The 14,539-nt window shown below is 37.5% G+C and overlaps 1 protein-coding gene across 7 annotated transcripts in view; it reads left to right on the forward strand.

The window, feature by feature from the left end:
• Positions 1-1,730: 1,730 nt before the first annotated feature.
• Chst9 (carbohydrate sulfotransferase 9) overlaps positions 1,731-14,539 on the forward strand; it is a 257,514-nt gene continuing 244,705 nt past the window's right edge. For 3 of the 7 annotated variants that reach the window (XM_074070104.1, XM_074070100.1, XM_020178268.2), the window contains exon 1: positions 2,123-2,365. The gene's annotated coding sequence lies outside the window, so the exon portion shown is untranslated. The other 4 variants (XM_074070101.1, XM_074070102.1, XM_074070103.1 and 1 more) reach the window with 3 other exon arrangements.

Below are 14,539 nucleotides of genomic sequence, written 5' to 3' on the forward strand. Positions count from 1 at the left end.
TGAAAAATAAAGCAAAAGTCTTGGAAGTTCAAATGGCAGGGCACTTGTCTAGCAAGCACAAAGCCCTGAGTTCAATCCCCAGAACCGCCAATAAATAAATAGTGGTATTTCCAGTTTAAATTTAAGGAGACATTACATCTTACACTCATGCTTGATATTCATTTTAGGTAATTCTTTGATCCTTTATTAATTTACAAAATTAATTTAGAAATTATTAACAAAATTCCTTAACCATTTCCAGGTTTTAGGCAGTGGTCTAAGAATGGAAGACAGTTGACAGCTTAAGTGTTTGATATGCTGTATGAAGATAAGTGAGTGAAATACATCCTAAAAGCTGGGAAATCCCATAATGGGCTAGTAATGTCTACTAATCCATTGTAAGAAAATTCAGTCAGAAGTTGATCTGAGCATGCCCAATTCCCCCATTAGCTACTAAAACTGTTAATATTTGGAAATAATAGAATTGTATTCTTGCTCAATTCCTTTATTTCACAAACAAAAAGTCCACAACAGTTGAATAGAATGAGCTGCAGCAGAAAAAGGTAGAATCTAAGTCTTCTGAGGTTGACTCAGATTTCCTCATCTCTCTGGTACAATGGAAAGTCACAAATCCAAGACTTAATAGAACCCATGGTGACACATAAGGGACCAAACAAAGAGTGGATACATAAAATTGGTAAATTCATTCAAGAGCACACATCACTTGCCTGCCAGGTATAGTTCAATTAAATACTTAATTAAACTTGGCAGCACTGACTTGCTTCTTTGAAGGTTTTACTCAGGAAACAATGTGCACTCTAGTGGCGAATCTGAAGGCCAGACTGTGAGTTAAATGCTAACCATAAACCAGGGAGATACAAATTAAAAATAAAGCTCTTATGTCTACTCAAATCCGTTGCCCAATTTGTAAGCAGGTTATTGACTTTTGTTGTTGAGTTGTAGGAGCTCTTTATATATTCCAGATATTAACCCTACCAGAATATAAAGTAGTTGAATTCATAGAAGCCGAAAGTAGAATAGTACTAACCAGGGGCTGGAGAGGAGGATCTAGAGAGAAATTGTTTAATGGATGGATAATTTCAATTTTGTTAGATGAAAAATTTGAAAGATCTGCTTAACAATTATGTGAATAAATGTAACACTACTGGACAATCCACTTAGAATAATTAAGATGGCAAATTTTATGTTACATATTTTATCATAATTTTTAAATGCATACAAATAAAATTCTTATAACAAAAAAAAAAATGAGACTTTGTTTCAAAGAACCAGAATCAAGCAAGCAAGTCCTCGAACAGTATTTCTTCCATTAACCAAATTCCTTACCACCAGATGTGTTAATTGCTAAGCCATTAGAAACAACAAGACCTGAAAACGCAGAAGGCAAACATGTCCCTTTGAACAACAACAAAATTCAAACAGAGTGCTGAGGTCAGTTTCACTACTTAACACCTAAAAAGTTTAGTTCTTCTTAATACTGCTTGAATGCAAAATAAGCAATCAAAGGTTCGCTTAATTTTATTTGCCCTAGTTCCCTCGCATATGTTGCTAGCATAATGTTTGAAACTAATTTTTAAATCTCGATTTTATGTCTTTTTAATGATTTAAAAATGTATCCTAGCCTTGGTCTTTGTACAACCCTTTACAAAACTGCCAAGTTCAGCTTGTTCGATTTTGAAGTGGGTGACCTGAGAAATCTCCTAGGTCTCCAATATTATGAACGGCTATTTTTAGGGACCCCTTGCCTTCTGCAAACCTGCCGCTGAAGCCACACAGCAGTTCTTCGACCAAGCCCTCGGTTGATCTACAACCAAATGCACTAAAGCAAACAACCAAGCACACCTCCCAAGAGGAAATGTGAGTTTGGGGTGGGTGTTCTGCAATCACCTCCAACCTATTGACTTGTCCTTCACGACTGTGTAAGGAGTGTGAGAGACAGGGCAGAGGACAGGAGCTGATGTGAGTTAGGAAAGGGGTGACACTTGAGCAGTGGGACGCGCCCAGGCCAGGGAAAGAGGGAGGGAGTGAGGGAGGGTCACCCGCAGACGACAAAGGAGTACAGAGCCTTAGAGGGCTGGGCGGGCTGCGGGCGTCCGGGGAAATTAAACCGGGAGGCGGAGCTGCGGGGCGGCGGGGGCGCGGCTGGCGGCGGCAGGAGCCGAGGTGGCGCCGCAGCCCCAGCAGGGCCGGCCGTGCGCGGACGATCGCGGGGCTCCGTGCCATCTAACTGCCCGCGGCGCCGAGGGGTGCTGAGAGTTTGTTTGCGGGGAGCGTGGGGAAGTTTCCTCCCGTAGCCGCGCTCGCCAAAGCGGCATCTGCAGACTCGGGACCGCCGCTGCCCTGCGCTCCGAGAGCCGCTCGCCAGGTAACCGCGCGGGGGCTGCGCGCTGGGCCAGGGGCCCGAGGGACGCCGGGGGCACAGCTGTGGCAGGGGAAGCGCATCCTCACCTTTCCAGGTACTTCATAGCTGCGGGAGGTGGGAGGCATCTTTCTCTGCCCTGTCCCGCTATCTAACCCACTTGCATTCACTTTATTGCTAGGGCGGGGGAAGGGGTTCTGTGACAGAGAGAGAATGGGGATCACAACACTTGCAGGAACTTGTCAGCTACCTGGGCTGGGTACTTGGGCCCCAGCGGGGCACCCTGAACAACCAGGATTCTGGTGGCAGACCCGCATGGGCCGTGCCGAAATTGCAAAAAAGGCAGCAGAAAGAATAGTCTTGAGTTTCCCGTGCCGGTTGGTCCGGTTGTCCATCATGCTTGCAGAAAGATGAGCATCTCTGCCCTGATGCCTCCTTTGCATCAAGTGAAACTCCGCGCGACCTTGATGAGGCTGCGGACCAGATGGGAGGGAAGTTGTGAAGCCCAGGTTCAATGTGACCTGGGCAGAGGGGTTGAGGGGGCGATGTGAGGAGCCAGTGTGATGCAGGCTGGGAAGAGAATGAATTGCGCGCTGGGTTTGTCATTGCTGCTACTCCTACTTTCGCAAGGGTATCAGCTCCCCCTTCTGCCCCCTTTGAACGTCCTGCCTGTCAGCATGTTTCTGTTGGAAGGCTGCTTGAATTCCGTCAGGAGTTATTTTCAACTAAGTTCACAGGTGCGAAGTCCAGAGCTGCTGCCTTCTTCCCTCCCTCCTTGCAGGTCCGCCCCAACTCCCTTCCATAAGCAAACTGTACCTGAATCACTCCCAAGGTTTTGAAAGCAATGGCGTGTATATAATACAGAGTGTGTGTTTGTGTGGCTTTTTCCCCATTATGCTATCAGATCCAAATCAAAACACTGGGTGTTTCATAGGACTTCTTTTGGGCAAGTTTTTTTTTTTCTTTGTAGTAATTAAGAGTATGATTAACCAATGTTTATTTTTCTTCACTTTAATGCCAAACATTACATCAACCTGTGTACAGTTTTATCTTTACTAGTACCATTCCTCTCCGTTTAAAAGACATAGGCTTCTTTTAGGCTCACACATACACACAAAACACAAAGTGACCATATTTAATTTTTATCTGCCTCCCTGATTCAGTGGCTTACCACCTGCCAATTCCAGTACCAGATCATAACACCATATGCCTGTCTACTAAATTGAGGATAAGAAGAATGTCATTGTTTTCCATAGACCCAAGTACCCTGACTACCAGATTTTATTGTTGCTCAAAGGGTTTTCAAGAGTTGCAGTCAAAATGTATCAGATATACAGAACAAAATTGCAATTCTACCTGATGCAATCAAACAAAATGCAGTACCTGGGCACTTATAGTTGACTAGTAATTGAGGGAAAATTAAGATCTTCTCATTAAATGGAAAACATTTTGATTGAATATAGTCAATAAGAAATAGCATTCACTGAACGCCTTGAGGAAACAAGAATTTTCTTCTTCCCTCAATTAATTTTTCTCCTTTATTACAGTAGCATCCTCCAGAAAAATGAACACCTTGTGTATAGATGTTGGTATGTACTAACTAAACACCATATTTTGTAATACAGAGGCTTGGTGACAGTCCAAAAACATAAATGTTTTAAATCATTACCAACCATCTGTTCTCTTCTGCTCACTTTAAAGCATGCTTTTTTTCCCACAGGTATCAAAATGTACTTACTTACTCATTTCATACTTTCTCACGAACATACTGAAAACTGTAATGGTTTCAGATGTTAACCCAAGTTTGGCAACTTTTGTGTTTGGCCTATCTGCTTCTCTTACAAGCCAGTTTCCTTCCATCTTTAATGAAAGAAGAAATTTTGAGAAGTTATAAAGCATTTGGCCAAGGGTGGAACATATTCCAGTGAACATGATTGCTTCCCCACACACACGCATACCTCTTTGCTACCAAAGAAAAGTTGAAAAGGAGTGTCTTTCATGGTGACGAGGGTAGCATTTGATGCACTGAAGCAGTGGATTAAACAGCCCCTTGACTTCAGAGAATTAGAATGGTTTCCACATGACTATGACATCTTCCTAGGAAGAATTTACAAAGTATGAGACTAATTTAATATTCCAGACTCCAAATGAAATAAGTCTAAGAAATGCATATTATTTCCCATGTAAATATTGGCATGTTTGGATAGCATAGAGTATTATATAAGAAATGAATGAAATGTGTATCTATATAGATACATTTAGATGTATATCTAAATGTGTCTCTATTCTTTATGTTTGGGGATCCTGATGACTTTGTCTGTAATCAGCAAATAGATTCATATTCTCCATTTTGTTCATATGATCATTAAAAAGAGATTTTAGGTTTGAAGTCCTCTTCATTCATGAACAATTTCCCATTTGGGGCTTGCTAGAACTGCAATGTTGGGGCCTTTTATCACTCAAAATTAAGTTGCATAATAAATATTTTGTTCCCACAGAATGGCCAGATCTTAGGAAACTTAACTCAATCTCTACAAAATATCCCAAAGTACTTTCCTATTTTTTGAAGAAAGGGGTAATTGTGAATTTGATCACTTTGCAAATAATTGATAGGCACTTGAAGACTATGAGAACCCGGGAAAAGATAGGATATCATTACCTTCTACCCTGGCCTGGTACTGCCTTTTCCTTGAAAATACTAAGATTCTCCTAACTTAGAACCAATATACCATTGAAGAGAAAGACCCCAACCTTTAGATAATTTTTAAAGTAAAATTATTTTAAAATTTAAATCTTTGTTTCTTGCTTAAGAATGTGCTGTACTTTATTTTTTCTGTATACTAAAAATGAGTTAGTAAGGGGAAGCAGTTTCACCATGTATAGTAGCACTCTGAATTATTCATGTTAATGAGAGGAATAGAGACAAAGATAACCTAAAATCATGGTTATTTAAAAAGTCATTTGTGTTTGTCTTTGGAATGCATTACATTTTGGTTTGAAAAAGATTTTCATTGTTATTGTGGGCAAGTTGCCTTTCTAATTATTTTGTTTTTGTTTATGTTAATTTTTAAATGAGCTTACATACCTCAAACACCAAAAACAATTTCTAAGGAGGTGGGGCAGTTGGCAACATGCCCAGAAACAAACTGGGTGGCAGAAATAAGCAAACCTGAGAGGAAAACGTTACAGTAGGTTATTTATAATTTACAGAAAAACAATCAAGACTTTACTGTGTATCTATTTAATGACTATCTGTTACGAATTAGACATGTTCCTTAAAAATAAAAGTTCTTTAGTCAAAAATGTGAGAACTTCACTTCCACTTCATGTACAACAAAGATTAGTAATATGTTTTTAAAATTTAGGGTGGGTGTTCCTAAAAACTAAACAGGAACATATTAATTTATAAGTCCTACTAAACTGAATTTTCAAGTGTTTTCCTAAGCCTGCACTTGGGAGCAGTGTTAAGTGGCACTCCTCAGACTTGCTTATGTCCTTTGAAAAAGCAGCAGCAGCAAGAAACCCTGTGGAGAAGGGGTTTGGTCCATTTGATCTCTGTACCTATGTTCCAAATCAAAACCACATTTCATCAAAGGGACGCTCTCAAGCATCTATTGTTACTGTGGTCCTGGCTAGATAAAATAGTTGAAGTTCAGCAAGACTGCCAATTTAACAGATTTCTATTGTGTTTTTCAAAAGCTCTAGGGCAAAATTGGTTGTGGATGAAATAGTTACTTGAGCAAGTAGGTGATTCACACCACAGTGGTTGCATTGCAGTTAAACACCTTGTTTATAGTCAGTGTTAAGTTGTATATAGATTTCATTGAATTGTTGGTTCTGTGGACTCTTAGAAAGAGTTTAGGAAACCTCTGTGATGAAGGTGAGAATGCTGGATATATGATTGGAAAGGCAGATAAGATCATTTTTATTTCAAGAATTCACAGCAAAACTGTAACTTTTATAGACGTGAAGAGACTGGTAATAGAAAAGTAGATGTACCCTTCAGAATAGAGACTATGTTCTCATAATAAATGTGCTCACAGCTGAAAGTATAGGCAAACTCTTCTTTTTGAGGAAACATTTTTTGTTTTTTTATAGGGCATGGGATTTTTAAAGACTGGACTAGCTTGAGTATTTCATAAGAAATATTGTAGTTGGAAACATAAAAATTGAGCCCCACAGGATATATTTTTTAATACATTTATTATGGGAATTGGTTTCTTCTTATCAGTGCCTCAGTATTAGAATCAAAATTATGCATTTTTTACAGAGCTGGAAAGGGCCTTGAAATCAGTTTATTCCAGTGTTCTATTTTATAGTTAAGGAAATGATGGGGACCTACAGTGATCATGATGAACTGCTAAAGGTCACACTAGTTAGTGGCAGAGCAGAAACTAGGAACCTGATCTGACTTACTCATTATCCAGCCACCTTGCAGTAAATTGGTTAATAGATAACGCAGTTAACCCCTTCTGGTCATTATAGGTTCAATTAGTACCTTATAGTAATGAACTAGAATGGTACAGAGGCAAATGCAGAAGGCTGTGATTTGCTGTTATGAGTCATACATGAAATAGTCACTGGGAATCAAACTGTAGTCTTTGTTTTTAATAACAAACACTTTGTGTTTCCTTATTAGCATTCAAAATGTAACCCAGAGCTAATATAGTTAGAGGATGTATCTGTAATTAAAAGGTACGGTAAAGCAAAGGTAATTTGTAATGACGTATATTTCACTGTCCTTGTGTTTGGAGATGACTTCAGTAGGAACATAGTAAAGAAGTCAGAGCTTATGTATTTGCATGTGTACATGCATATATGTGTGTGTGTATATATATACATGTATAAATTATATGTTTGAAATTTAAGACAAATAGAAACATCAGAAGACATGCCATTCATGAAGCCCAGGAAAATAAGAGAATGAAGACAGTCTAAAAAATATTAGGATAATTACAAACCAGATTTATTTGTATATAACAGGAAGAAGGAAATAGTAATAGCTATCATATTGGGGAAATTTGCCAAGTCAAATTATAGACAGAGTAGAAAAAATGTGGAACATTAATTTTGCAAATAAGAGAGTGAAAACAAAAAGTACCTGTAACCCCAGAACTCAGGAGGCAGAGACACAAGAATCATGAGTTGAAGCAACCTGGGCTACAAAGAAGTTTTAAACCAGCCTAAGCTACATAGTAAGACCCTATCCCCTCAAAATAAATAAATAAAATAAAAAAGAGAAGAAAAAAAATTTTAAATCTGGGGACATAGCTCAGTGGTACAGTGATTTCCTAGCATATACAAGGTTTTGAGTCCATGCCTTGCACTGTGCAGAGAGAGAGAGTGTGTATTCTTACTGATGTTAACTCTACTTCAAGTTTACCTTCTATATCATCAATAATAAATGAAATATTTCTGAAGTGAAAACTATTGATTTAGTGCTCATATATCTTTGTTTATTTACTATTGTTATTATAATATATCAATTACATTGTTAAGAGATAGAGGTACGTGAAATGATAAATTATTGACCACAGCAAACTTACTGTAAATTGCTGGGCTTTTGACTGAAATTCTTTAAAAGTTCTTTTTTTATCACTTGATTTTATTATATTTTTCCATGAATTTTTTTATTAGGCTATCTTCATTGTACAGGGGGGATTTATTGTGACAATTCCAAGTAGGCTTATATCGTACATTGGTTAGATCACCCCACTGTCTCTCCCCCTTAACCCCCTCTCCACCCCACTAAAAACTATTGCAAGAGGTTTTTTTGTTCTATGTTTATAAATATATGAAATACATCAACCATATTCCCTCACCTTAAGCTCCTTCATTCACCCTTCCCCCTCCCACAAGTACCCCCCTACACTGTGGCTATTTTACAGTCCTGTCTTCCATTACTAATACCCAAGACAATGTTCAATGTACCCCACTGGGACTATACGTTACTGTGGTCTGTTAACCCCATCCATTACTCTCCTTTACTTCTTTACCTTCCACCTCCCATTTTTCAGCAGCTGAAATTCTCACACAATTCTTAATTATGATAGTGGAGCAGATTTTGCAGGTTGATATTCACAAGCTTAGCTCACGATACATGTGATATTACATGAACTATTTGGGAACATTTTTCGTTAAGCTGGGATTTCTTCTCCACACTGAAAGCCAGCAGCATCCCCATCTACCTCAATACAACTCTGAGTATATGCAGACCTTCCTAACATGTTCTCAAGGGGTGGCACTGGCCCTAATGAGAACCAGAGTTAGGGAAGCAAGACTTTTGTGTGGGAGAAAATTACTTTTCATGCTCTTAAGAAAGAACAACCTACTTGTCCACTGGTATCCTGCCTTTAATGGACCAGAACCACAGACTTCACTGTCCTCAAACTCAGGCTCATGTTCTGGTCTTCTTCTGTCACCAACACCTTTATAAAAATTCACTTCGGTCTTTATTGCCCTTAGGAATCTATCTTTGTGGATGACTATTAGTGGTTAAAAAAAACCCAAAAGTATAAGTGTTAATATTTTAGATCTTCCAAGCTTTTACCTTGTTTAAATGTGTAACTCCAGAAAGCATTGTAGTCTCTCATATATACATATGAATGCACACATATATCTGAGGCATTATATACTTTACACACATATGTGTATTTTTATATCTGTGTATATTATATGTGTATACATATATGTACATAATTTTAGGCACTAAAAACAGGAAAGGAGGTGTTATTGAATGTTGTATTTTTAATTTCCTTAAGGCATGATTATGCAAAGAAGGAGCTACACTATTTCCATATTGGAAGTTACACATAATATATAGTGCTATGAAGTATGCTTATAGCAGAGGGCAAAATCTATTACCAACCCAAATAAACTGTTGAATGAGACTTTTGTTATATTGCTTCAAATAAATGTGTCTGTGCTGGAATAAAGAAGTTGGGAGATTATGGAGAATTTTGTTGTCTGTCTTAGGGGTGTTTAATTTGTATACTGATTACATCCTAAAAGCACACCAACATATCTTCTCTTTGCAAAAATAATATATAGCAGTTGCAGAGAAATTAGAGCATTTTGAAGATTGCTTGCATAAACGACATACGAAATACGCATGAAGGAACTTGAGAGTGAAACTCAAATTTTCTTACTTCTGGTGTTCTGTCTGTTACACCTGCTCTTAAGAATGAAGAGTTCGTATAAAATGTCATTTCAGAATATATATATAACTTTTTTTGAGACAATCTCTCTGTGAATCCCAGACTGGCCTTGAACTCATGTTCCTCTTGCTCAGCTTCCTGAGTACAGGGATTACAGACATGTGCCACCTCATCCACCTATCTTACTCTTTTTAAAGAAGCTTTTTTGATGTAGACTATTAACCCTTGAGATTGAAGGTATAGTATGTCTGTGTGTGTAGTGAATAACCAATTGCTTTGACAGAAGCACTAGATTCTCTACATAGAAGGCCAGGTTTTGCTGTGTCAAGAGAAGCAACTTCTACAAAGGAGATGCAGCAATTGTACAGAACACAATTTGTTTGTGATTGTTTTGCTGTATATTGTTCATCCTTACTGGAAGTTTCTTGGTCAATTGAATGACCCAACATTCAACCTCACACTGGCCCCTGACTTTATTTGCTCTACTTTTGTTACAATTTCTAATATGAGTATAAGAGGTGTGATGGGAATTGAGCGAAGATGGAACTGAGGCTGTTGGACTGTAGGGATGATAAGGAGAATAAGATGTGCTTTCATTTGAGCAGCACAAAGATCTATAGAAGCAGTAAAATCTTATTGGAATATCTGCCTTTTCTTGTTCTGTTTTTTATTTATGTATGGAATAAAAGCAAAACTTATAAAAGTAAACTCTTTCCTCTCTGTACTGTTAACTCTGCTATGCAAGAGAAACTCTTCTTTGTCAGAGTAAGCAGGAATGACACATTCTGTCACTATGGTCATAGCGTGTTCTTCTACTATAGAACTTTAGTATTACCCGAAACTGAACTCTAAAATACTAAGGAACATAGTTTAGAAAAGAAAAAATACACCCACCTGATGAGGTGAAAGGAATTTCATAAGTCTCTATTAGGTATATGTGAAAATGGGAAACAAAAAAGACAACCCTGTCAATTCAAGTGAAGAATGTAATGCTTACTTTTCTATTAAATTCAGAAGCCCAAAATTTCACCTAGTTTAAGGTCATTTCTATCATTTTTTTTATTAAAGGGAATTAAAACTGTGACAGGTTACTTTAAGTAAAATATAGTCTGTGAATATTTAAATAAAATGATGACCTCAGTTATATAATTTAAAAATACATTGCAAAATTAAAATGTAAGCACCATTTTTGAAACGTATCTTTAAATACACTTTTTTTTCTTTCAAAATATTATCAGAGCAGGATGTTAGAATCAGAGCAATTTATTTCCTTATCAACAGATACTCAGCTTCTGAATTGTTACAAAAAACACAGGTGTTCGTGACATTCTTAGACAAAGAGAAATAACTTCTGATACTTTTTACCCTGTAACATTTGCACTCTATTTTCAATTAGGAATTTTTATTGTCAGAAAATACAATTCTGTTACTCCAACAGTGCCGACGTTCAGTTGAACGCATTATTGTGACCTTACTTGTTATTTGTAGCTGAAACCCACACAGTGTACTGATAATTCTGAAAAGCAGTTTAAATATTAATCCAGTACTTGCATGATCACTGTTGTAACTTGAGTTTGTATATACACCACTTGCTAAAAAACAGAGTAACAAAGTAATTTTTTTCGGATTTTGCAGATCATAAAATTATAACAGCATTTAGAATAGAGGCGAATTTGGAAATCACTCAACTTCTCAAGTATCAAAGACTGATCTTCTAGTACCTCAAAACTTTGACTCATGTTGGGCTTTCCCAACATACAGACATCGAGTGCTATCTAACAAAAATTGCTTGGAGCTATCAATGTATATTTAATGTAGAACACTGAAAAACATAATTACAGATCAGAACACCCCCTCCAAGTTCCCCACTTGAATATGTGGCATTTCTTCTTATCTGATTTAAAGCAACATGAGATGAGCTGTGTCAAAATCAAACTTGTGATGTCTGCCCATCTCATTCCAAACCTCCAAGGTTCCCACAGACCAATCTGGGTTTTAGTCGTGATATTCCCTTTCCGTCAATCCCATCAAGTGTTTCACCAAGTCATTGTTACCTCCAGAATATATTACGAATGTGCCTCTGCCATCACTCAACTCTAAGCTGTCACGGTCCTTTGTGTAGATAGCTGCAGGGGCACCACAAGTGACCTGGCATCACGCCTCCTCCATGCGCTCCCTCAATAAGGTGCCAGAGGCATTTTCACAATGCAAAGAGAGCTACCACCTTTCCAACTGCGCACCCCATTTGCATGGATTATCTTTGCTTTGTCCAAGGCAAAGACCAACACTGTGCACCTGATTTCTTGAACCCCAAACAGGTGAAGCTCCTCCTGTCTAATCTCTTTGCTACTCTCCCTCCTCCCTCTACTTCAGCTGGTCAACTGGCTTTCATTTGTTCTAACTCACCAGGCTTTTTCCTATCCCCACAGCACCTAAACACCACATCAGCACATTGCCTGGTTAACTCTTCGCTAACACTTTTAAAATAGCATCCCCGTAGATTAGACATATCCCCTCATACATAGGCATATATATGTATTTGTATACATAAATATGTACATACTTGTGTCTGTGTATCATTCATTGCACTTAGAAGGGTTGCAACATCACATTTACTTGTGTAAATATTTAATTAGCCACGAAAGTAGGGACTCGTCTAATTTTGATGGTCTTTGTATTCCTAGAAAATACTAGTGTGCCTGCCTCGGTGTGGAAATGTATTAAATATTTGTAGATTAAATGTTAACTAAACATCCTCTTCTTTAAGCCCACATGTTCTTATGCATGCACATATCTACACATGAACACACACTCACACTTTCTGATGAGAAATACACAAAAAAATAAATTCTTGCAAGCTGTGAGGCCCCATTATACTTCTTTCTTTTTTCTTTATGGTGGTACTGGGATTTGAACTCAGTGCATCAAGCTCGATAAGCAGGTGGTCTACTGCTTGAGCCACAGTCCGAGCCCCGAGGCCCCATGTTTTTAATTTGTAATCTCCCCAAATGTCATACTCCTCTTTCTTCTATCTCTCTTCTTTCTCAATATTTCAAGGGTAATGAGTGGCACTATATTTACATAGAAAATGAAGCTGCTCTCAGAATTTACTGTCCTCCTCCAAAATAAGTAGATGGACAAGGGTACCAGTTTTTGTTGTTGTTGTTGTTGTTGTTGTTGTTGCTGTTGCTGTTTTTTTTCTTTTATTCATATGTGCATACAATGTTTGGGTCATTTCTCCCCCCTTACCCCTACCCCCTCCCTTACCCGCCCTTCCCCTCCCTCTCCCCCTCATCTCCTTGCTACCAGGCAAAAACTATTTTGCCCTTATCTCTAATTTTGTTGAAGAGAGAGTATAAGCAACAATAAGAAGGAACAAGGGTTTTTGCTAGTTGAGATAAGGATAGCTGTACAGGGAGTTGACTTGCATTGCTTTCCTGTACATGTATGTTACCTTCTAAATTAATTCTTGAACTAACCTTTTCTCTAGTTCCTGGTCCCCGTCTCCTATTGGCCTCTGTCACTTTAAAGTATCTGCATTAGTTTCTCTGCATTGAGGGCAACAAATGCTATCTAGTTTTTTAGGTGTCTTTCCTATCCTCATACCTCCCTTGTGTGCTCTCGCTTTATCATGTGATCAAAGTCCAATCCCCTTGTTGTGTTTGCCCTTGATCTAATGTCCACATATGAGGGAGAATGTACGATTTTTGGTCTTTTGGACCAGGCTAACATCACTCAGAATGATGTTCTCCAATTCCATCCATTTACTTGTGAATGATAAGATTTCATTCTTTTTCATGGCTGCATAAAATTCCATTGTATAAAAATACCACATTTTCTTGATCCATTCATCAGTAGTGGGGCATCATGGCTGTTTCCATAACTTGGCTATTGTGAATGGTGCTGCAATAAACATGGGTGTGCAGGTGCCTCTGGAGTAACCTGTGTCACAGTCTTTTGGGTATATCCCCAAGAGTGGTATTGCTGGATCATATGGTAGATCTATGTTTAGATTTTTAAGAAGCCTCCAAATTATTTTCCAGAGTGGTTGTACTAGTTTACATTCCTCAGCAAATATAAGAAAATAGAAATTATACTATGCATTCTATTTGATCACAATGCAATAAAATTAGAACTTAACAACAAAAATAAAAGCAAAAAACAGGCAAACACAAGGAAAGTTAATAACTCATTGCTTAATAAACAAGGGGTCATTGATGAAATAAATGAGGAAATTAAAATTAAAAAGTTCCTGGAAGTCAATGAAAATGAAAAGTGTTTCTGTGGAAATACTTTGCCTCGTGCTAAGATAACTTTGGGTATCCTGAGGATATTTATCTTCACATAACCAGAATAAGTGGAGTGCCACTTCTGGATGTATGATTAGAAAAAAAAATCAAAACTTGTAGAGCATGTTATATTATAACATACAATATAACTTATATCCTAATATACAATATAACAAGTCAAAGGTAAGAATACTGATTTTCCCTCATATTTCATATAGTATTTCACAAATTATTATAAATGCTATTGAAGAGGAAGGTTTGAGTTTCTGAAAAATCTGAATGAATCAGTGTCACTTGACAGAGGAAGAAAGTTGAATTTCTGAAAAATCTGAAAGAACTGGTATGCTGATTCCACCAGCTCATACTGTTCTAAGTTTTATTGTGGTAGGATCTCCTTACTAAAAAAATATAGCTCATCTTCAGTTTATATTAATATAAATATTAATAATCAGCTTGAACTTGGTATTGTTTTTGGTAAGAGGAAAAACAGTAACAAATTGTCATAGGAAAGGCCCTTGGTTTTTAGAAAATCTTGATTACCTTCAAATAAAAGTAATAATAGCTTTGATCTCTACTCCAGCTATTTATATTTGTATCAATGGTGAGACAAAAGAGAACTGCAGTGTTACTGAGAGAATTTTATGACCTGAGAGAACTGGATGAAATTGAATTTAGTGATCTTATTAAACTGCTAATATATTTTTATTTCACAATTTTTAAGCTTCCAAAACCAT

Source organism: Castor canadensis, chromosome 4 (genome assembly GCF_047511655.1).
Source record: "Castor canadensis chromosome 4, mCasCan1.hap1v2, whole genome shotgun sequence".
Lineage (NCBI taxonomy): Eukaryota > Metazoa > Chordata > Mammalia > Rodentia > Castoridae > Castor > Castor canadensis.